A 17,934-nucleotide genomic window follows, 5' to 3' on the forward strand; every position below is an offset into this window, starting at 1 on the left:
AAGACATGAAAAAGTAACGTGGCTCTCTCTTACATAATTTGTCAAATAAAACGAAATCTACAACGAAGAACACACACAGAAATGATGAAGGGACACCACAGCACATCCACAATGGAGAATAAATGCAAACACACACACACTAATACACACATATAACTGCATACAGGTTTGACTGTAATCATGTGTCATAATTGCAAAAAAAAATTATACTTCAGTACAAAAAAAAAACTTTGACAAGGAGTCATTTTTTATTATCACAATAATGATTTCATAATCTCTTAACAAATATCTAAATAAAAAAAAAAAAAAAGAATCTTGTGAAAAGTTTCCTATGTGGAAATGATAAATGAACCATTGAGTAATGTTCTGAATTCAACTGGTGGCTATAGTTGAAATTTCATGTTTTTCTAATTTTAAAAGTGTTTGTTTTCAAGTAGATTAAAAAAATTTCCCATTATGCTATAGCACATTGGACGTTATCCCCATGAATTAAAATTAGGAATGTAGGTCTTTTATAAAGTGTATTTTACATTTAAAAAAAAAACTACTTAGAAATATTTTACAATTTATTTATATACATTTTAAAAAATTCCATAAATCATTCCAAAACTGCACAAATGTAGATTAAAACCATTTATAAACTGAAACTGAAGAAAAAAACGGAATAAAATTACATTTGTTTTTAAAAAGCATTATCATCACATTTTGTTGTCTGGGCCCGAATAGCACGAGTGTATACCCCAAACGAACAGCACATAAGAGGTTTCATTTAAGATCCCAGAGCAGGTTTAAGTGCTTCTCCTCAGAAGTGGTTGAAAAGTGTTCAGATATTTAGGGGTCAAGCACCAAACATGTGTAGTGAATTTTATTTTGGTTATAATTTTGAACCCTTTGGATCTTTTGCTGATAACTTTGAACCTGGTTGAAATGTAGATATTTACAATTTCTGTAATATTGATTATGAGGCATTGTAAAATAGATTGCTGTTTTTGTTTCACCACCTTTTGTTCAGAAATTATTTTTATTTATTGATTATGAGGCATTGTAAAAAATTTTATCATAAACTACTGTACGTGCAAAACACTTTGTTGAATGCTGTGTACTCTCTGACTGCTGGCATTGCTGATGTACTGTAAAACATGGTGGGTTGAGCTCTGGGCTGCTTATCTAATGTGGTTTTGAACTATTCCTTTACTTCTCCTTTTACTCTTTGCATTGTGCTGAGTGAATGTTGACCTCACTTCTGTCAGGACCACCATCGTCAAAGATAAATTACAATTAGCATACCTTTTAGGTTTGGGGTATGGTTCTGTTCTGGGCAACACATGCATAAATAACCCCCCAAAACAAACCATATGCTGAACACTGACGCAAATGAACTGGTTTAGAGATCGCAGATTCTACCTGGCCTAAAGTTTTAGCATCCATTTAAAAACTTTATAAAAACAGCATATTACTCATTAATCAGCTCATAAGTTTACAGGTTTGTCGCCTCCATTTGACATTTGCGCTCATTGTGATACAAGTCCTTAATTTGATAACCTGCGTGAGCATAGACAAAATCCTTGCCAATACACTAGGTAGCTTTGCAACAAGCATGTTGCTTGCTTAATCACGGCATGTTGCAGTAGTCAGAGAAACCTAAAGAAATAGCATTCCAAATAACCAGATAAGTTTTAAGCAGCAAGCATATTTCAAGAAAAATTAGATGGCGTTAAACAACAGCTTAAACATTAGCTTCTTGCTGTTGCAAGTAGCCCGGTTACCAGCACTTGCAGTAACAGCCAACAGCTTAGAGCAGTGGTTTTCAAGCCGGTCCTGCGAGCACCCCCAACACTGCACATTTTCTGTGTCTCCCTCATCTATCACACCCGATTCAACTCATCATCTCATTAGTAGAGACTGCAAGACCTGAAATGGGTGTGTGTCAGATAGGAGGCATACAAAATGTGAGGTGCTGGGGTGCTTGCAGGACCAGTTTGAAAACCACTTGCTTAGAGCAACAAGCAGGTCTAGCAACAGCATGATACTGACACTAGATAAGCCTTAACACCAGTAGCTTTAAAACAAAGCCCTTCTGATATAGCATAGATTGGGACAGCATGCCCTTTAAGAAGAAGAGAAGCAGCAAAGGGGTGCTCTTCTTCAATAAGCAGCAGAAAAGTGCAGCATGCCCCTTTAATGCAGTACAGCATATGATCAGTACTTGAAGTTTAGGCAACAGCATGTTGCCCTTATCCACCTTTACGAATAAGAAGTTTATTCAAGTGTGCTATTAGTATACTTCTTTTAAACTAAAAATATGAAAGTATGCTTTTAGTTTACTTTTTTATGTACTTCTCAGAAATGGGCTTTATATATTATTTAGAAAATATACTCAAAATGACATTTAAGTATACTTATACTTACAAAAAGTCTAAATATATTTGAACTATACGTTAACACTTTACATAAGGTTGTGTTAGTTAACGTTGAACTAACAATGAACAACTCCACTGTTCAGGATTACTTAATGTTTTGTTAATGTTATCTTACACATTTACTAATGCATCTCTGCACATTAACAGATTAACTCGTTAACGTTGTGGTTAAAGCATTAGTTAAAATGAACTAAAAATTAATAACGCATCTGTTCAGCATTACTTAATCTTTGCTCATTTTAACTTATTCATATACTAATGCTTTTATTCACATTAACAACGTAATTAGTTAACGTTGGTTAAAGCAGTAGTAACCATGAACTAACAATGAACTATGCCTGTAGACAGCTTTATTTAATAAGCCTTATTTAATTATACTACATACAGTATATACACATAAGTTTATTTAGCAGCTAACACACACAATGGATAAACAATACTACCTCATTTGGGAATTGATTTGGGCTATTGGTAAACTTGGAAACTATCTAAACATCAACTGATAATGTTTCTCATGTTTTTTAGACTGTTTATTAACATGACTTACCATTAATAAAGCATTTACTAAGGGAATTTGTGAACCTTATTGTAAAGTGTGCACTAGTCAAACATTAACTAACGTTTTACTAACATTTGTAGACTGTTTATTAACCTGACTTACCATTAATAAAGCATTTACTGAAAAGTATTCCAAGAGGACCATTTCTATCCCGCTTTCCAAGTCAGTTAATCCACTCCATCAGACGATGCTTTTGTAGGTCCAGTCCATCCTGTTCCCGCGGGCGATTTAACCGCCGAACCCTGAGAAGAGAACAAATGTGCGCGCGCTCAGTAGATCGTCACGTGGAATGAAGCGATTTCCATCGGAAATCTCCCCCAGCTCGCGCTGTAATATATAAAGTTCATGTTCACACCGTCTTCACGACTTCATCCAGACCTTTTAATTTTTTTCCCCGCGAACTTTGGGTAAAAAGATATCCAAATATTATAATCGCCATTTCCTCTTGTAAGTCGTCCGCCATTGGTTTACTCTAAAGACACATTTGTCCGCGCGAGATTTCCCGGATTTACAGTCGTGATTTGTGATTTTGATGTGAACGGAATCTTTTAGTGTGTGGTGTGCTGTCACCATACACTGTAAAAAAATAAAAATAAAAAAACCCCGGCTGTCACACTATAGGAACAAACCTGTAAAATCTATCTTTTTTTTTTTTTTTATGCCTAAATCGTGTTAATAAACAGTCTACAAATATTAGTGACACATCAGTAAATGTTGGACTAGTGTAAACATTACAATAATGTTCACAAATTAATTCCCTTAAATATTTTTTTTAGTAGTAAGTCATGTTAATAAACAGTCTACAAATATTTTTCAGTTGTTGTTTAGATGGTTTCCAAGTTTACCAATAGCCCAAATCAGTGCTGCGTTAGTATTGTATATTCTTTGTGTATGTTAGCTGCTAAATAAACGTATGTGTACATACTGTATATAATCAAATAAAGCTTATTAAATAAAGCTATCGACACTGTTCATTGTTAGTTCATACTTATGCATGAACTAACGCATAGTATACAAATAAGTTAACATGAGCAAAGATTAAGTAATGCTGAACAGATGCGTTATTATTTTTTAGTTCATTTTAACTAATGAACTAAAAATAATACAAGTAAATGTGTAAGTTAACATTAACAAAACATTAAGTAATCCTGAACAGTTGAGTTGTTCATTGTTAGTTCATTATTAGTTTATGTTAACTAATGCATTAGTATACGAATAAGTTAACATGAGCAAAAATTAAGTAATGCTGAACAAATGTGTTGTTCATTGTTAGTTCATGTTAACTAATGCATTAACTAACGTTAACTAATACAACCTTATTGTAAAGTGTTACCAATGTATCTGTAGCCTATACAATAAAGCCACAATAGTAACTACCAATAGGGCGTTTCCAGCCGACAGCAAAAAAATTATTTTGCCTATGTCACAATAGGAGGTAAATCCGGCCCTGTACATGATATTGATTTTTGATGCCAAATTGGTTTAGAACAGTTGTTGAAGAAACAATTAAACTGAACTATTATGCCTGTCTGTCTGCTTGACTGTCAGTTTTATTTTATTTTTAAATAGCTTACATGTAGTAAACTACTTTTGCCATGTTCCTGTAGCTTAGCTTGCTACATTTCCCAGAAACAGTAGCTTTAGTTTAGTGAGGCTTCATTTAATGTAGAGTAACTGTTAGCTTAGTTCACTACATTTTCCAGCAAGTGTCGCTATATTGACAATAACAAATACATTAAATGGCTCATACACCATGTTTACCAATGAGAGAATAAAATCTTCTGCTGAAATATTTTCACGACTCATGCTACTAATCATTTTATTGACAGATATTCCCAAACCAACTCTGACTGTGCTGCCACAGAGTTCATTGTTCACTGGAGACTCAGTTACTCTGAGATGTGAGATGGACCGGTCATGGGATGGAGGGGAGTTTCTCTGGAGTAAAAACTCAAACACTGAATCTACTGAAGCTGCAGCTAAAACAATTGATTCAGTGAAAGTCTCTGATGGAGGAGAATACAGGTGCAGCGCACGAAAAGGAGGATATTACACAGATTACAGTGAACCAGTAACAGTGACAATATACGGCAAGTGTATTTCCTTATTTACTTATACATACTGCACAAATGATTACATAAGCCTAAATAATTCACTGTAATAGCTATAGAAAACAACAGTTTAACCTGATTTAGCATGTTTTGTACTCCAGTTTTTATAAATTGTAAATTGTTGTCATTGCACAGAAAAAGACCAAAACCCAAAGTGACCATAAAACCTAAACATGTATTCAGAGGAGACACAGTCACTCTCAGATGTGACATTGATGGTGAAGGAGTCACTAGCTGGCAGTACAGCTGGTATAAAGATGGTTCAGGCAGTGTTTTCAGTGAACTACAGGAACACACATTCAGTCCTGTTACTGAGTCTGACGCAGGTAAATACTCCTGTTATGGAGCAGAGAGAGGAGGATCACGCACCTCACAACACAGTGATGCAGTTACACTGAAAGTATCAGGTAAGTTTGATCATCTCTTCACATACACACTCTTTACTTGTTATTAATAAGTGATTTCTCAATTTCAGACAGACCCCAGGAAGTTTTAAGTGTTTCTCCACAGAAGTGGTTGACTGAAGGAGATTCAGTGACTCTGATCTGTGAGGTTTACGGCTCCTCTACAGGCTGGACATTCAGCTGGTTCTCTGTAACTGCTTCATCAGGTAAGATATAATGTGCTTCACATGGTAACAACTCAGTTAACTGGTTTTATTAATTGGTTTTATGTGCATGTACTGGTGCCCATAACTCCCATGAGCTTTGATCTGGCCCTGTTTCAGTTAAACTGAATACACTGAGTTACCCCAACAAACATAATTTATAAGTGTAAAAACATACAGCAAAAGCTCCTTAATGTGAAATCTACATGAATTCTCATGTTTTGTAGACAACAAATATCATTTTCAGCTGCTCTCAGACAGCAGCAGAGGAGCTGGAGGAAACTACACTGTCAGTTCTGCTGCTCTAAATCACACAGGAGTTTATGTGTGCAGAGCAGAGAGAGGAAAACCAGCCTATAAAACAACCTACAGCAACACACAGCCAGTATGGGTCACTGGTGAGTTCAAACAGGGGAGATAGGATTGAGACAGTACTGACAAAAACAAGAATGTATGAGAGTGTGTTGTATGATGCAATAAATGATACCTCTAGAGTCATATAAAGAGGAATCTGAGTTTTCTTGATGTTTTGAGATCTATGATGTACTATGAAATCAGCTTCAAAATTCAAAAATTCCTCTCCAATTCGCAATAGAGGAAATAGTAGTTAAAAACTGAAGCATGACTATGTATGGAACACAAATGTTTACTAATATTATCATTAAAATTCTTTTTATTACTGAACCTGACGGAAAATTAAATAGGCCAAAAAAAAAAACCATTGAACCCATTTAAAGAGGGAGATTTCATGCTTAAACTATTTTTAAACATTTCTAAAGCACTGTAATTGTCTTCTCAGGTGTTTCTCCTCTAGTCTCTCTGATCATCAGTCCCAGCAGATCTCAACACTTCACATCTTCCTTCTCTGAGCTGTGAGGACCAGAGTAACTCTGATAGATGGAGAGTGAAAAGATACACAGAGAGAGAACAGCTGGAAGATTGTTCATCTTCAGTGTGGGGATCACAAACAGGATCTACATGTACAATCAGCTCCACCTCACATCAGACACTGGAGTGTACTGGTGTCAGACTGAATCTGGAGAGAGCTATCATCCTGTTAATATCACTGTACACTGTGAGTCTGTGTGTTTTTTCTTTCACTGGCAGTTTACAATCAATGCATAAAGCAGGTTGATTAGGTGCAGGACGCATCAGTGGGCAAAAAAACACTCAGTTGGCAGGGCTGTACAAAAAAAAAAATCTATTTTATCATAAAATATAAAACCTTTATTTTTTGTTAACATATTTTTCATAGTCTTACCATTTGCCATCAGTTAATTTTGCCTCTGTTTCTGTAGATGGTGTGATTCTGGAGAGTCCTGTTCATCCTGTGACTGAAGGAGATACTCTGACTCTACGCTGTTTATATCAACATTCAACTCCACAAAACCTCAGAACTGATTTCTATAAAGATGGATCACTCATCCAGAACCAAACTACAGAGATGATCTCTCTACTGTCTCAAAAGTCACATGAGGGGTTCTACTACTGCAAACACTCAGAGAGAGGAGAGTCACCCAAGAGCTGGATCTCAGTCAGAGGTGAGACTATAAGAACTATAAACACTACTGAAATGTGCCTGTATCATTTACAGCACTAATCTGAATGTAAATTGTATTTGTCTCAGCTTCCTAAGGGATGGATATATGTGATGGTTTAGATTTTGTGATAATTGGAGTGACAGCAGGACTGACCGTCACATTTTTGATCATTGTCTTCTTAGTCCTGCTGTGGTGCTACAGAAAAAAACAGAGGTTCATCTTCTTCCATATTAAAATTCAGTGGCACATTTGCAGACACTACCTCTGATCCTAAACCTTGTGAGCTGCCGTCCTACATCAGTGTGAGCTGGTTGTCTGGTGTTAGCTGGTCTGCCAACGTGATTAAGCTGGTATGTTGGCTAGCTTTAGAAGGTTTCTGGGTAGTTTTCATGTAGTCAGGGTCACAGTTTTCACTTTTATAAATATGAACCTTGAAGGCCAAAGATGAGAACCCCTGGTGTATGACATCAATTTAGCGCAAGGGTGGTCCGAAATCATATGGAGCCATCTGCTAATCACTCTCACTGTACTTAGATGTCAAACACATATTGATCTGTGCAGCACTGCATCAAGTGGAACACACTTAACGGAAGGAAGTCACACCCTGTTTTGGAGTTTCCACCCCCATTTAGAGGTCTCCAGGCTGAAGTTATACCCTTCTCCCAGGCCTGGAATGTAGGCTTGTAATTTATTCACACACTGAGAATCGATGGTGAAAATATTCATGTTATTTGTATTGATTGTCCAGTCCTCCATTTTTTTCCACCAATACAATATGTAAAGCACTCCAAATTAGTCATTTATCAGTTTCCATTTCTGTAAGGATGCAGCCTATAAAGACAGCAGACAGCGAGGGAGCTTACTATATATTTTGCAACCATAATATTATAAATAATTCAAAACATGTCACTAAAACAGTGTAATTTTCATACATGTATGCATGAAAGAGATTTAAAACAAAAATACATTTTTTTTAATTTAGCCATTTATTTTTTAAATAAGGAGATCAGAAGACTTTTTTTTCTCTCTCTCTCTCTTTACTGACCCCATATAAGCAGTCAGACATCAGAGCAGAACCAGAGTGACGAGGGAAAAACACACACTGCTGTCTGGTCAGTCTTTACCTGCAGTATTAACCATAAATAAATATCCATACAGCTCTACAAGCTGAGATGAAAGACACTTAGGTATAACTTAAAAAAAAAAATCTATTGGAAATTAATTCATGTATTTATTACAGTAACTGCCCATATTTATGACTCTGTTGATGCAACAATTAAGAAAGACATAAATACAGGTACTAATGAAGTCATTTAAAGTATTTAATGTCATAATATTTTATTGAAACAAAGTTATTTTCTAAAGAAATTTGAAATCAAAATGTGTCACTGTGATATTTGCAGAGATAATCAAGATAAACAGAGTTTTTTTATTAATTTCTCTATGTTTCATTGTAGACAGTGAAAGTGGGCCTAGTGATCTCACCTATGCTGAGATTGAACACAAATCTACTAAAAAACAGATGAAAAAGAAAGAAAACAAAGGTAAACAGAAACAAAAGTCTCTGTTCTGTTGATTTTATCATCATAACAGTAGCTCCATTTGATTTAAACTTCTCTCCACAACTCTAAATAATAGCAAAAATCGCAAAAGTATTTTCCGAAACATCTGTTTGTGTCTGTTCACTGTGAAAATTCTGATCCATAAAGACCATTTCATGCAGATATTACAAAGTTTATTTAGAGTTAATTTGTTTTTAACATGTAATCATTTTAAAATAAAATAATTATCCATGTATTTCATATCACTGTTGGAAATATATAACTACTAGTGATATTAACTGTTGGCATCTTCAAGGGAACAACACTGAGAGTTGTGACATCGTTTACTCTAAACTGAAATTGGAAATGGGTCAAGGTGAGTGTAAAACTAAAAATATCAATCACATTTCACAAGAAATCTGCATCTGCTAGTATCATTAGGAAGCTAAGAATAAAATGGAATACTGTTTATAGAAACACAAAAAAACATAAAAAGTGCATTCTGAATTAATGTATGTATTTTCATGTGCTGGATCTAGTGATGTGACGTATGCTCAGGTTAAATAAATGCCTGGAGGAGAGAAGCTTACAATCCCAGGACGCTGATGAGTTTAGTTTGAGAAGGGCTGGAGAATGACCAGGATCATCAATGCTTTATCATCTTTGTGTTATTGAGCACTTGATGGCAATAGATTTAACAGTACTTAATATGAGTGATGCTGGCCTTCGTGTGCTGATTACAGGAAACAGTAAAAATTCATTTAGTTCTGCACAGTGTAAAATTATGACCCAATGTTCTATTAATATGAATTTTAATGGGTGTTTACATCCGTTTTTGTGTTTATATTTGCATTCCATTATGTGGTGTTTAAGGGTTAAAGGATTTCCATAAACCTACTCTATAGCCTTGCTTGAGTTTGTGGATTGTTTATAAACTGGACACTTTGCAGTTGTGATATTGCAGTTTAGGTGTTTTTGTTGTGGTTAGACTGTACATTTATTTTGGGCATTTGGAAGCAAAGCTTGCATCGTTACAACTGTAATTTTTATGTGTACCTATGATTTATATTAGCTGTGTCCTAAAAATAAATATACATTAAACGGTGTGCTTACACTGGAGTGGACTGAGTGGAACAGAGTGGGCATTTTCAATTGATTCTTATGAAAAACATTGGCTCACGCAGTGAATTATGATATTGACAGTGGAATGGAGAAAGTGTTGAGAGAGTACAGAATTTGAGAAATGCTTAACTTTATGCAAATGAGGAGTGCAAAATACCAGCCTGCAGCATATGCCTGGATTTTCAGGTACAACATTTGTCATGAACTTTTAAAAATAGTTTCCATGTCGTTTCGATCTTCAGAGCACAATTTAAGATATTTTGGATGAAAACTGGGAGACTGTGACTGTCACAAAGACTGCCAAGTAAATAACAGTGTCAAGGTCCATAAAGGTATGAAAATCATAGTCAGAATACTCCATCTGCCATCAGACGTGCAATCTGGGTTATATGAAGCAAACGGGAACACTTTTTTGTAAGTGAAGAAAACAAAAAATACTGACTTATATATACTTAAATATCCTTGTGGCGTGGATGATACAGAAGAGCATACGCAGCATAGGGTGATATGAGAGACAGAGGAGACTGTTGACAAAGGAATTGTTGAATAAAGTCGTTGTTTGTTTTCTTTGTGTAAAAAAAGTGTTCTCATCGCTTCATAACGTTACAGTTGAACCACTGGTGGCAGATGGAGTATTCTGACGATGTCTTTCATAATTTTCTGGACCTTGATAGTGTTACTTACTTGACAGTTGGGAGAGTTACAAGCCTCCCAGTTTTCATCCAAAATATCTTAAATTGTGTTCCGAAGACGAACGAAGCTTTTATGGGTTTGGAATGACATGGGGTATGGTGATTAATGACAAAATTTTCATTTTGGGGTGGAGTATCCCTTTAATGCGTTGCTAATAGCTTATATTGGTCACAAAAGACTTATAAGGAAGATTAGATTGCTTATAAAGAAGATTATTTTCCTTTCTTCCAGCATGCATTCAACAAAGTATTTTGTTTCATTTGTCCATATTATTGTTAAATGTTATTCTGTCTGTTGTGTGTGTAATTGTTTTATGTGAAGCTAATGTAATTTCATCAAACTGTGTTTCGTGTTCACAGTAGATTTGGAGAGAAGACTTCAAATATACCAGTAGCGAGAAAGCCACTTGTGTCTGCTTGCACTTGAAGGTAATTACCGATTTGGATCAGTGTGGTATATACTTTTTGAAATCCACCGACTCCTCACTTGCCTCCTGAAAAACTCCTGTAACATACTGTAGTACAGCTGTACTGGAAATGCTGGTAAAATGACGCCACCCTCTTGTTCACTGATCTGCTCTCCGCTATGATCTGCTCAGATATGACAGTAATAGGTTTGTGTAGGACTATATTTGGATAATTAGTTTTTTGTTGTTGTTGTTGTTTTTGTTGTTTTTTAAATCAGTTAAATTTGATTCTGTTGCATAGAACTGAATAAAAATATTATATTGATAATTAATATTAATATATTAATAATATTTTCTGTCAAATTTTATTGTTTTACTTTCAGTAAATGTGTGGCTATTTTACTGGCTTGTATTTTGTAGATTATGTATCATTAACATTATTGAGTTAAATGAAAGCCTCTTACAAAAATATTTAATATTATTTATTAAAATAATAAATAATTATTAAAAAACAGCTTCTGTTTTCGGCCAAGTACATCACAAATTTTCATTTTCGGCCTAGAATTTTCATTTCGGTGCTTCCCTAGTTATACCCCTAGATCGTCATCCACTCCCCTCTTCTTACCCCTCTGTGCTCAGCCTTCACTGAGCTTCCCAAAAACATCCCTTTCCCTTTTCAGTTGAGCACACATAATCCCCTTGGGCATTTTATTTCCTCATTTTGATATTTATAATTATGCTTTATTAAAAAATGAAATGCCACACTTAGGCCAGACAACACAGTAACTAGCTGGTCATAAAGTTTTGGAAGGTTGCTGCTATTTATCAGCATATTTATGATGCTTTTCTAAATTGATTTATCATAAAAGAATAAGTATTTTAATAATATATATATATATTGTTGTACTTTATTATTGTATTTTCTCTGTATATGTAATACAGAGAAACCTTTACAGCATAAGGCTCAGTGATGATGTTTGCCTGCTTGACATTGCAACCAGATGAACTGTAATTTGTAAGCATGTATATTCCTTATTCCTTAGTGTAAATCTGAAGACTTGTTGCACTGCAATGCTCTGTAGATTTATAATATTTGTAACTTTTCATGTTTCTTTTTTGTAGTTGTTGATGTTGTCGTAAATAAAGGACCAATGTGTTTTTAAATATAATTTAAAAAATTCTTGCAGTGTCTTAATGTGTGACCTGTACAAAAATAGCAAAAGAACCATGACCCTCTTATTACAGGCAGTCAAGTTTTAACAGGGGTGCTGAACACAATTCTACCAAGGGGTAACCAAACCCCAATTCACATGTAATTCACTTTACACAACTGTGAAAAAACCTTTAACCCCAAATATGAGCAACAGTGATTAAAAATTTCATGTGTTAAGTGTTACTAACGGTATGATTCCACAAGAAGTACTTAAAAAACAAAAGAAAAGAAACAAGCTTCTCTTCACACTGTATGTGGCTTATATGGCATCATGGCACCATCAACTAGAAATGCGTCTAAGTTTATTTTTTTTTTATAAAGTACTTCCTCTTTCACCCTCCTCACTCTCTCAATTATATTGACTCACGTCTGCCGTGGCCCATATTATTCTGAGGAAAGAAAACAATAGTGATTTATTTAGATTTACTATAGATCGCATTGACTGCTGCTTACAGTGTTGAACGATTCAGTGTTGAACGATTTTTTGGATTAAATTTATGGCTCCAAAAGTCTGTGAAAAGTCATTAAAAGTCTTTGTAAATACACAGTAAATGGAATAGCATGTGTAGGCTATTGCTGTGTTCTTGTATTTGGCATCAAGGTGCCTTTGTCAGGGTTTTGCTGCTGTGTTGTTGTTTCTTCCTGTGTCCTGTGTTACAAATTACAGTGCTTAGTTTCCATGTGAATAAAATACTTACATTTTACAGAAACTGAAACAGACTTCTGATAGTAATAAATAATCATTTCCCCCCAACTGTTTCTCTTTTAAGGGCACTAAAAGAATCATTTGAATCTATAAGTAGCTAATTTAGCTAAGAGCAAGCGAGATCATAATTATATTTATATTTCAGCAAAGTCTCAGCCCCATCAAGTGTTAGAGGCCTGATGGAGACAGAGATTAGATCTGTGGGTTAGTTTGGTCTATTTCAGCTCAGTGTCACTAACCAGTGTGAGAGGTCAGCAGCTGTTCACTGGTTTGTTTATTTGTATCGTAGTCTGTGTTTTTAACCTCTTCTCATAATGAGTCAGTATGGAGCTCAGTCAACTTCCTCTTGTGCTCTGTGAGTATTTTTTTCTCTCAGTGTATTTCAGTGGATGTTGATTTCTCTTATATTATGAAAAATGATACATGATTTTTAGTGTTCTTGGATTTTTCTTTGAAAATTCCTCTCAAAATTTCAAATCCTACAGAGTATGTAGGAAATTGTGATGGGAAATATGAGACAAGAGAAAAAAAAATTATAATTCAGTGCTTTTGTGTTTGCTCACAAAAACATTTCATTCTCTTGCAAAAGTTTCTTAGGGTAAAGCAAACATTTTGTCAGCAAACCAAATTTTTTTCTCCCATTTTATATTTTATCATCATCATGTCCCTTTTGGGGCTTCATAGTAACCCATCCCTAGTTCATGATATATGAGTGAAAGTTTGAGTGTATTTTTAAGAGTCTATACATTTATTTCTCTGCTTGTGATCAGACTGTGGCTTGTTGTTTTCTAAACAGTTTTTGCCATGATTAGGAAATCTATAAAAATATGAAACAGACATTTTAATGTTTATCTGGCCTCATATGAAGGTCTCACACAAAACTGAAACCCATGCAAAACTCAATCTGGATAGATCAAGCTTATTAAAGGGGTCATATGATGTGATTTCAAAGTTTCCTTTCTCTTGGAGTGTTACAAGCTCTTGGTGAATAAAGAAGATCTGTGAAGTTGCAAAGACTAAAGTCTCAAATCCAAAGAGATATTCTTTATAAAAGTTAACACTCGTTCACTCCCCACTGAAACGACTCGTTCTAACACGCCCCCACATCTCTATGTCAGTATGTGTGGGAAGATGAACATAACGCCGCCCAGATGTTCACGCAAAGAAAGAAGGCGTACCTTTTATTCTCATTGTAGTATTGTTGTTGCCGCCGCCATGTCCTATAGACACTGTGTTTCACTGTGAAAGCTAAAACCACTTTGTTTGGCCTTCCTAAAGAGGACGATATCCGCTTCGTCATGCCTGGAGCTGATCCGTGCTGGTCGCTGAGGAGATACATCAACTTTGCACTGTGGATCGCCGAATCGCCGAATCGGCCAGCTGGGGGTCGTCACATGTGGTTGCTGCAAGACCAAGGTACACTCCTTCATAGAATCCACCTGCCGCACCGTTCTCAAGCCGCCCGCCTCTGCTCACTCAAGGCCGTGGTGTGTGACGCTGTTTCGTTGAGAAAGCAAAACTACTTTGTTTTTGTCTTCCAAAAGAAAACTCGACTATGTTTATATCACATTTATAATGGGTTTTATGTTTTTATCTCGTCGCTCGGCTGGACAATGCTTCACAATATGTTAAGGTGCACAGAGGAGAAACAATAATGTACAGTATGTGGAAAATAATGTGTTTTAAACCTTAAACCACATAAACACATTTCATTACACCAAATACACAAAATTCTTTTTAGCAACATCATATGACCCCTTTAAAATTTGAGGAAACCCCTGTTCTTAAATCTTAACTTTTGTGATCAGTATTTTAACCAGATCGTCATCAACACTCATACAGGCACCACTAGCTTTAGGCAAATTAGAAGAAAAATAGTTTTTTTCTGAAACTGAGAAACATTTGAGTGTAAAAATTATGGTGTTGGACAAGAGAAAGAGAATATACCCATATGTGTTTGATGTATAATACACATTTTATTAGCTCCATATTCACACTGTAGTGAGCTTTTCTCTTTGTGTTTTAGTGTTTGATTTCAAACATCCACTCTGGGACACACTGAAGGTGAGAGAATTTGTTTAATATATTTGATCTCATATGTGTGATTGTACACTAACTGATACAAACTGGCTGAGAAAAGGAGTGTTATGAATGAGTTGAAACCTCATATAAAATGATCAGAACATAAAACAACTCAGTATTTCATTTGACCCTCCTGAGTATTGACAAATGAAAATGCTTTTTCTGAAAGTTAAGCACATTTTTATTTTTTTTTCTGTGTTTTAGGCCATATTTTTTACTATGTTCTCAGTTTTCTCAGTTTTCATGATAATGAAATAACTATATTTTCTTTTTTATTATTATTATTATATTTGGTAATAAATGTGAACTATTGGCAGGTTGATTTGTAATTTTATTTTGCTTAATCTACAGGGAGTAATCAAAAACATCTCAATTAATGTTTTGATAATATTTTAATATTTAATTTTTAAATTGCACAGACAGTTTGCAAACCCTATGGTAGGATGGTCCATGTGTAAATACACCAAAAGAAATGAGCCTGACAGATCAGTGATCACTGACTGTATCGCCAGATAAATCAGTTTATCTCTTTGCACTGCAGACCAAATAAAAGAACTAAAATCAGTTTAAATTCACACATGCATCAGATAACAGCTCCACTAGCATTAGTATAATTAGCAGTGAAAATACACGGCAAGTATTTATTCTCACGTAATGAACTGCTCTGAGAGCTCAGTGAAAATTATTGATAAAACACTGAATAAGTGGCTATAATAGATATAGGGGAATTGGTTTGTACTTTTTTATTTGATTTATTGATTTGTAAAATTGGACATAACCTTTTACAGAAAATGTTATTCTACTGATACAGTGAGTATTTTAATGTTTACAGGTTGGCTCCAATCACTTTCACTATCTTAACTGAACCTGGAATATTTCTTTAACATGTTATTAATGAGTGAATCCTAATTTCAGTTCCCAGAGCAGTTTTAAGTGTTTCTCCACAGAAGTGGTTGGCTGAAGGAGATTCAGTGACTCTGATCTGTAAGGTTTACAGCTCCTCTACAGGCTGGACATTCAGCTGGTACACTCTAACTGCTTCATCAGGTAAGATATAATGTGCTTCATGTGAAGTGGAGTGTTATATCACCTTTTAAAGATTTTGTAGAAATGCTTCTTTGAGTGACAACTGCACATTCTTACTTTTTACAGACTACGGCAATCAATATCAACTGCTCTCAGACAGCAGTAGAGGAGCTGGAGGAAACTACACTGTCAGTTCTGCTGCTGTAAAACACACAGGAGTTTATGTGTGCAGAGCAGAGAGAGGAGAACCAGCATATAAGACATCATACAGCAACAAACAGCCAGTATGGGTCACTGGTGAGTTCAGACAGGACTTAATCGATTAGTTCATCTTTAAAAGAGAGAATTTTAATGCACATTTTTCAAACGTTACAGCTGTAATTGTCTTCTCAGGTGTTTCTCCTCCAGTCTCTCTGATCATCAGTCCCAGCAGAACTCAACACCTCACATCTGTCTCTCTCTCTCTGAGCTGTGAGGACCAGAGTAACTCTGATAGATGGAGAGTGAGAAGTTACACAGACCATTGGGGGATGGAAGATTGTTCATCACGCTGGGCATCACAAACAGGATCTACATGTACATTCAGCTCCATCATCACATCAGACACTGGAGTGTACTGGTGTCAGTCTGAATCTGGAGAGAACTATCATCCTGTTAATATCACTGTACACTGTGAGTCTGTGTTTATTAATATCACAAACAGGTGTGCTCTTTATTATATCCAACGAAGAAGAAGAAAAAAACAAAGAAGAAGAATGAATAACAGAACTGTAGTGACACAACTACATGGCAATACAACAGTGACACCTACTGGCAAATTACTATATTACAACACTCCCACTTAATTTTACAATAGGACTAAGCCATTTCTTAGTAAATTATATTAACCAAAAAAAAATTATGCCATGTAAAATACTGGTTTACACCGTGACATATTTAACACTAAACACATTCTAGCCCTTTTAAGATCAGACTAAACAGAATTAAATGAAACAAAGTCCAATCTCACTCCTAAGATACTCAAACTTCTGCCTCACCAATGGTTTGGTCAAGATGTCAGCCTTCATGTCATCTGTGGGACAATATTGCAGTTGTATTTGTCCATTCTGCACACATTCACGAATGTAATGGTAGCGAATGTCAATGTGCTTGGTTCTTGAATGATCAACTGGATTCTTTGCGATTTGCAATGGCTCCTTGGTTGTCCTCCAGGATGACCACAGGAGTAGCATCCATTCCAAGATCACTCAGTAGTCGTCTAAGCCAGGTACATTCCTGAGCTGCTTGGCTAAGTGCAACATACTCAGCCTCCGCTGTTGAAAGAGCAACAGTTGACTGTTTCTTGCTGAGCCAACTCACCGCTCCTCCACCCAGTAAGAACACATTTCCGGTTGTAGAGCGACGATCGTCCTGGTCTCCTGCCCAGTCAGCATCTGAGAAACCGACCAAAGTTCCAGACTCTGACCGCTCATACTTGAGAGCGAGATTCAGTGTACCCTTCAAGTACCGTAGAACTCTCTTCACTGCAGTCAGATGTGAAACATTTGGATTTGCATTGAACTTTGACACAACGCTCACAGCTTGTGCTATGTCCGGCCGTGTGGCCATCGCAGCATACAGTAGACTACCAACCATAGACTGGTAAGTACTTGGGTTCACAGGCTTGCTGACACCATCGTCCCCTTTTTAGCTTTACATTTGCATCAGCTGGAGTTGCAACAGGGTTTGCATCATGCATACCATACTTCTGAAGAACGGCTTCAATGTAATGCTTCTGATGAAGAAACACACAGTTTTTGTCTTTGTCTTGGATGACAGAGATTCCCAAGATGTAGGACAGTTCTCTCATGTCCTTCATCTTGTAGCGCTTCTTAAGAGCAAGTTTCAGCTCTTCCATGCTTTCCATC

General features: G+C 35.8%; 1 long non-coding RNA gene and 1 pseudogene across 1 annotated transcript; both read left to right on the forward strand.

Moving 5' to 3' along the window:
* Positions 1-17,934, forward strand: part of LOC109067077 — a 99,892-nt pseudogene that overhangs the window by 71,823 nt on the left and 10,135 nt on the right.
* LOC122136182 lies at positions 8,480-9,158 on the forward strand. Its single transcript, XR_006153990.1, has 3 exons — positions 8,480-8,535; positions 8,696-8,782; positions 9,096-9,158. It is a non-coding gene; the product is annotated as an uncharacterized LOC122136182 (long non-coding RNA).

This window comes from Cyprinus carpio, chromosome A3 (assembly GCF_018340385.1).
Source record: "Cyprinus carpio isolate SPL01 chromosome A3, ASM1834038v1, whole genome shotgun sequence".
NCBI classification, from domain to species: domain Eukaryota; kingdom Metazoa; phylum Chordata; class Actinopteri; order Cypriniformes; family Cyprinidae; genus Cyprinus; species Cyprinus carpio.